Genomic DNA, 7,434 nt, shown 5'->3' with positions numbered 1-7,434 from the left:
ACAATAACGCTCTAACCCAGTTTGATGTTTATCGCCCGCCATTACAAACTCAAAGATGCACTTTTAGAACATAAAAACCCACCAAGGGAAAAAAAGATAAAACTACATTTGAGGATAATTGAATGCCTGTCGTAATACAAAATAATACACAATGCACAATAGGTTAGATATTGTTCAATAGGCCTACTAATATGGAATATTATAACAAGTTAATATAACAGATTAGAGATTTGACAAGATACATTTTGATATCCTTATGACACTTAATAACGTGATAAATCTAAGCTAGATTACATAAATACCATAGCATCATGACAGATTTAGATAACAGGTAAACTCAGATAAAACCATTACCATTATAATCAGTTCTGAACTCACTCCCCAAAGAATTAACAGTCGTGAGGTATGTAACACTGCCATCAATGTGAATTTGATTAAAGGTAGTCTTTTCCTTTTCCTAATTACCTCCGCCTACGAAGTTAGAAGGAGGTTATGTTTTGCCCCTTTTTGAGTGTGTGCGCTTGTTTGTGAACAGCTTCCTGACCACAATTTCAATCGTAGAGTAATGAAACTTGCATGGATTAACTGTTATGTAGAAAGCTGGAAATGATTAAATTTTGGAAGGTCAAGGTCACAGTCAAGCAAAATGTCCAGTTCACGTAATCAGCCATAAGTTTGGACATCTTTGTCATAAATATTTCAAACTTGGTTCATATTTGAGTGTATGAAAATCCACGCCAATTAATACATGTTAAGGTCAAGCAAAAGGTTGAGAAATAATCTCTACTGAGTGCCCCTCTAGTTAGAATATATTTCATCAAAGTTGTTTTTTTTAATACCTCTTTCGAGCGTTGACTGACAGCCTGGAAATCAGATAAGGAACCAGTGTCGTCAGTTCAGGTTACTGTTACTTAACCAATTCTGCATTTGCATTTTTCCTCTTCACACAAGGACTTGTTAGATATAGATAATACATCCCTTCTTATGAGTATGCAAAACAGCACAAACAGTATAGTTGGTGAGAAATCAACCTATTACATGATCTTATTATGAAGATGATTCTCTTTGAATAGCTTAATTCTATTTTTGCTTCATTTAAACATTTAAAAAAGTGTTATAACTAACGCTTACTACATTGTAATGTTGGGCCTGGGGCTTGAGTGATAAAGGCTTAAGATTATCTGTCATTCAAGACGCTTTTCTAGTAAAATGTCAGCTTTCTGATTTATCATTTGTTTTAATTTAGGTGTTCAGTTGACTACGTTTATAACAATTATACATATAGAAAATAACCATCAGTTTACATTCATACAGCATCATAGATCTAGATAGTTTAAAATACTAAGAGTAACTGAGGTTTCAGCATGACAATATCAGACGTTTCACAGCAAAAAAGGTATCTGGCAGCATTGTCTACGTTAATACCTTTATAAAATATTCAGCTACCCCAGAGAAACAAACAGAAATGTAAATGCTTTTCCCTCCCATATTCAAGGATTACCTAAGAAACACGGTGTGAGTGAAGGATATCTGTTAGTCACAGAATATCAATGTGGACCATAGCACGACGACTCGTGGACTCTGCAGTAATTTCCGTTCAGAGTAATCAACTATAAACGTTGCAGCAATACGAGCAGAAGTGCGGGTGACAAAAAATTTGTAATCATACTGATGACAGCACAGAGGTGTTCCCCCTGTTCAATGTAGACTGTCATGGCAGCTTGCCATGTGAGCTGCCTGCCCTCTGTTGCCAGATTTAATTAAGGTGTTCCGAATATCGAACATGCATACTTCCCTTGCATTTAAGGAAAATTTATAAATATTATCTTATAGGCTATGAGTACACCGCAATGTATCTTTCTCCATTTATTATACTCTCGTTTATTTTTATGTTCATGAAATATGTTGAGAAGTCACGTTTGAATTATTTCTACCATAACTTCAAGATAACTCTACGCTTTTTATTTTATTATTTTTTTTTTCTTGTTGCAATTGGATTATTTTTTCGCGAGAATTTTGAAGTCTGCTAATTTTCTTTTCTTGCCATATCTCATTCTCTTGCAGTTTAGGCTAATCAAAAACAATAATCGAATTCATTTCTATTATTAATTTTAAATCATTCGTAAACAAAATTAGTCTGACAAAATCAGAAATATTTATAACAAAGGGAGAAAATCTTAAACGTTTTAGAAGATAATTATCTAATTTAAAATAGTACCAAAGGTTTTAGTTTCTTCAATAGCCTAGGTTTCTAGTTAGAGGTTCGTAACTGCTCACTTCGCAAAATAAGTTTGCGGGCACTCTATCCTTAATAGATAGGTACAATGCATCTAAGTTTGAACTGTACTTATTATTGTAATATAGCATAGATATCATAAAATAGATGGCTCAAGAACTGAGCCAACATACATGTATACGACAGCCATCTTGCCCCGATAACTTATCAAGGTCGCTCGGTAGAAATTTAGTTCTCACCATTGTTTATTGTTAGTTTGCTACAGTATCATGCTGCCTTTGGCTGCATCAACAAACATACAATTTAGTCATGATTAAAGAATAAACACAGCGAAAAAAACTTGCATAAACACACACACACAAACATATATATATATATATATATATATATATATATATATATATATATATATATATATATATATATATATATATATACTGTATATATATACTGTATATATATATATATATATATATATATATATATATATATATATATATATATATGGTGGGTGGTCTTTTTGTCCGATGTCACTTCGTCCGACGACACTTCGTCCACGACTTTTTGTCCAATGTCTTTTCGTCCGATGGACTTTTGGTCCTACGACATTTGGTCCAATTTCTAAAGAAAACCAGTCTTATAAGGGATTGTTATTACCGTTTACTGCACTTCTGTGTTAAAAGTTTATACCTTATTGACTTTTATGATAAAGTAATATGCTCATTTTCTAATTACTCCATTAGTCATGCTTAACGTTCTCTCTCTCTCTCTCTCTCTCTCTCTCTCTCTCTCTCTCTCTCTCTCTCTCTCTCTCTCTCTCTCTATATATATATATATATATATATATATATATATATATATATATATATATATATGTATATATATAGTATATATATGTATATGTATATATATATATATATATATATATATATATATATATATATATATATATATATATATATATATATAGTGTGTGTGTGTGTGTTCTGCAAGTTTAGTACTTCAGTTTCTGAATCTGCCCATCCCGAAATGGCAAAGTTCATACAATCAACGGAGAAGAAAAGAAACGTAGTAGGTGAAAGAAATTATTTCTACGAATTTCATTCGACTAAAACTGGGAAAAGAATACCGGATGTGTGAGAAATGGCAGCGGTGTTCAGAGCACATTCACACAATCATTCGAATTCTTTTTTTCTTAATCATTCATTATTTCACATGTGTTACTATGAGAACTATCAACTTTGGTTTTTTTTTATTTTCACTTCAGATGTTAGTTTTTACACTTCTTACCTTTAATACTAAAAGAATCAGCTACGCTAAAAAGTTATTATTCCGCAAGGAGTAGTTTTGTTGGGCATTTTTTTTTTCTTTTTTTTTTTATACCGTCTGACACTTCCATTTAATCTTACTTTCGTAGATAGTTATTTTCACTCCTCTACTTTGGAGTATGGCAAATATTATTATGAACAACTAGGGAGAAAGAGGTCCTTACAAGGTTTAATTTTCTATTGAGGATGTTATGGATTGGCTAAGGGGTTTTTTTTTTCTTTTAAAATTGGACCAAATGTCGTTGGACCAAAAGTCCACCGGACGAAAAGGCAATGGACAAAAAGACGTGGACGAAGTGTCGTCGGACGAAGTGACATCGGACGAAAAGTCGGTACACGATATATATATATATATATATATATATATATATATATATATATATATATATATATATATATATAGATAGATAGATAGATATATCAAAAAATATATATACAGAATATATATATATATATATATATATATATATATATATATAGATAGATAGATAGATATATCAAAAAATATATATACAGTATATATATACGATATATATATATATATATATATATATATATATATATATATATATATATATATTATATATATATTCAAATAAGCCTTATATTTTAATCCTCTTTATATCTGGATTCTCTCTATACCTCGGGATCGGAGACCCAAGGGGGAATCAACTCAAATATAGTAGCTGATTTGAATATCAAAAACATGTCTAAAAGTGCAAAATTTATCATTATATATATATATATATATATATATATATATATATATAGTATATATATATATATATATAGTATATATATATAGATATATATATATATATATATATATATATATATATATATATATATATATATATATATATATATAAGATTTCAGTGTGTTTGAAGTCGAAGCCATCATTAAAAAACTAAAGCGATGGAAAGCTCCTGGATACGATAGTATAACTGCTGAAAGGTTATGTTATCCGAAAATGAAGTGACTCCCAGAATACTTACAAGATTATTTTGTAGAATGTAGCATGAAGAAGCAAAACCTGATGAATGGAAACTAGAAGTGTTGATGAAAATGCTAAAATGAAGGAGATCTTACTGATTAAAATAATTACAGACACCACACTTACGTCATTAATCATGAAAATATGTAGTATGCTGACTCTAAAGAGACTAGAGAGAAAGATTGATTAAAAGCTGAGAGATGAACAAACATGATTTGGAAAAGGCAGAAATTGTACTAACCAAATGTTCATTTTAAGGCATGTGGCACAGTAATGTGTATAATATAGAAATCAACTTTTGATGGCATTTGTGGACCATGAAAAAGCCTCTGATAGTGTGTACCGGCCAATTGTGTAGTGATTCCTGCGTTATTACAGAGTTCCTGCGTTATTATGGAGTTCCTTTCAAATATGTAAGCTTGATTAAGTGTATTCATGACCATAGCAAATGCACAGTTAATGTTAGTGGAGTCCTATTAAATGAATTTCAAGTGAACAGCGGAGTACTCCAAGGGAATGTGTTGTCACCTATGTTATTTATCTTCCTCATTGATTTTGTAATGCATAGAACTGTTGGGGATGTTGGAGAAGGGTTGGAATGGATTGGTAACTGGAAATTAGTTGACAAGAGTACGCTGATGATGTTGTTGTTGTTAACAAAACCCCACAGTACTTGCAAAGCTTGCTTACTAGAATACATGAAATATCACATGAGGGAAGCAGCACGTTAAACCGCGAGCATGGCGTCAGATGTAAACTCACAAGATCTCGGCTGTAAATAGGACGTGCTCTTGCTTGACAATTTAGGGCCCAACAAGCCTCAAGAGATAATAAAAATCTGCTCTGTTCATCCTGTGGTAGTTGTAGAATTCTTCAATTCACATAATATACCAGTAACACATATTACTACAAAAGTTAGAAAATTTCTTGCCGCCATGATGATATCAGCTGGTTAGTTTTGTTTAACTTTTCCCATTTGCTCCTCGAACTGTGATATCGTAGTGTGACGCTAATACACTTTCACTCACTACCATCGGCTGAAGGTTGACGAAAACCTCGGACAAGAAATGACTAGTGTGATTCCACCATTAGAGTGAAGGTTTGTGACCTGCATCATCAAAGTTATTAACAGGGTGTTTGGGCCCTTGAGTGATAGTGCTCTTATCTTCCCCTGTTGATCGTTCTTGAATGTTGTAGGGAGACATTCCCGGAACAAGTTCCCACTCAACAAAATTCTTCTATGTTACCAGTAGGATTTATATTGATAAGTAAAAGCACTCTATTTTCTTTGTTCCTTTCATGTCCTCTGAAGGAAAAGTTATGACCCTCTTCTAATTCTATACAAGAATCCCAGTTCTTCTAATTTCAGCCAATCCTGCTACATCCCAATTTATTCATATCATATTTTCTAGTAACACAGCAAGATCTTCTTCTCTAGACAGAGTCCTTTACATATTGTACGTTGTGGGGTTCATTTTCCAAAGGTTGTCTTTTCTATTCCTTACACACACACATGTATATATATATATATATATATATATATATATATATATATATATATATATATATATATATATATAGATAGATAGATAGATAGATAGCTACTGGGGGCTGAGACGTTTAAAGACCGATTCACATGAGCCGTTTTCTTTTCGACAAGCTGGCCAGAGGCTAACCTCTGTCAAAATGTTGTACATTCACACGAGGCGTTCCATATGTTTACCCGCACGGGGTTTTTATTGTTTACTTAGACTCTGTCACGTGAGGACCGAGTAAATTATGATAATTTTGACACTATAAGATGTTGGTTGATAACTGTGTTGATGAAATAAGTTATGCAACTTCATTAAACTTTATGAACCATGCCAAGAATATTAAAATTATATTAAACTCACCTGTTTTATTTAATGCCACTCCAGTCATTTTCCATATCTTTTCTTTATGTAAATTATTTCTATACATCTTGATTGCCATGTCAAATATCTCTACATACCCTTAAAAAAGTTCAATTAACCTCTCGTACATAGTGTCAACAACAAACTAACTAATTTCTATGTCTCTATACTATGAGAAAAAGTTGGGGTTGTAGGCCACGAAACGAACGGGTATGATACAGGTTCTCGTTCACACGAAACATCATCCAACCGTTGGTTGGGACGGGTGGCTAACGCCTGTCAAACCGGCCGAGGTTTCTTGGAAAGAAAACCGAGCCGACTCAGACGGCTGACGACCGAGGGCCGCCGTCAGCCTAACGGGTCGTGTGAACAGTTGCATTTGAATACACGTAAGAAAGCTAGACACTGCTTAACCGACGGCCAGCCTGTCGGAAAGAAAACGGGTTGTGTGAATCGGCCTTAAGTCTAAGAACTCACGTCCGGGGTGAAAGCTTCTGATAATCTGGACGAACAAAGGACAATATTGCTAATAAGAAGACATCTTAAAAACCTTGATTTTTCATGACCAATGCAGCATTATTAAGTCTTTGGAATATTTCTTTGTTTGTGAGATTTTCATCTTCATACCTTATCACCATAGTCTAAAACCAAAGACAAATAACTTGATTATCAATTGAAAAATTTGATAATTGTCTTCTGTAAACTATAATTTTTTATTTTTTTTAAATTAGAACTGAAAAACAAATGCTAGATATGATAAATAGTAAGTAAAACATTATGTTTAGAAAATTGGGTTGATAAACGATACTTTAATTACTAGCAAAATTGAAAATCGCTTTGAGAAATGGACGAGTACTGACTAGTTTGCTATTTTTCTCTATACTGTATGTTTAATGGGGGCTGGGGCATAACAAGTTACATATTGGTGGATTAAAATGTGGTCTATTTTTCACCCTAGGTCATTTGTTTACTTTTGGGAG

This window comes from Palaemon carinicauda, chromosome 45 (genome assembly GCF_036898095.1).
Source record: "Palaemon carinicauda isolate YSFRI2023 chromosome 45, ASM3689809v2, whole genome shotgun sequence".
NCBI lineage: Eukaryota > Metazoa > Arthropoda > Malacostraca > Decapoda > Palaemonidae > Palaemon > Palaemon carinicauda.
Note: the sequence above shows the minus strand (reverse complement) of the source record.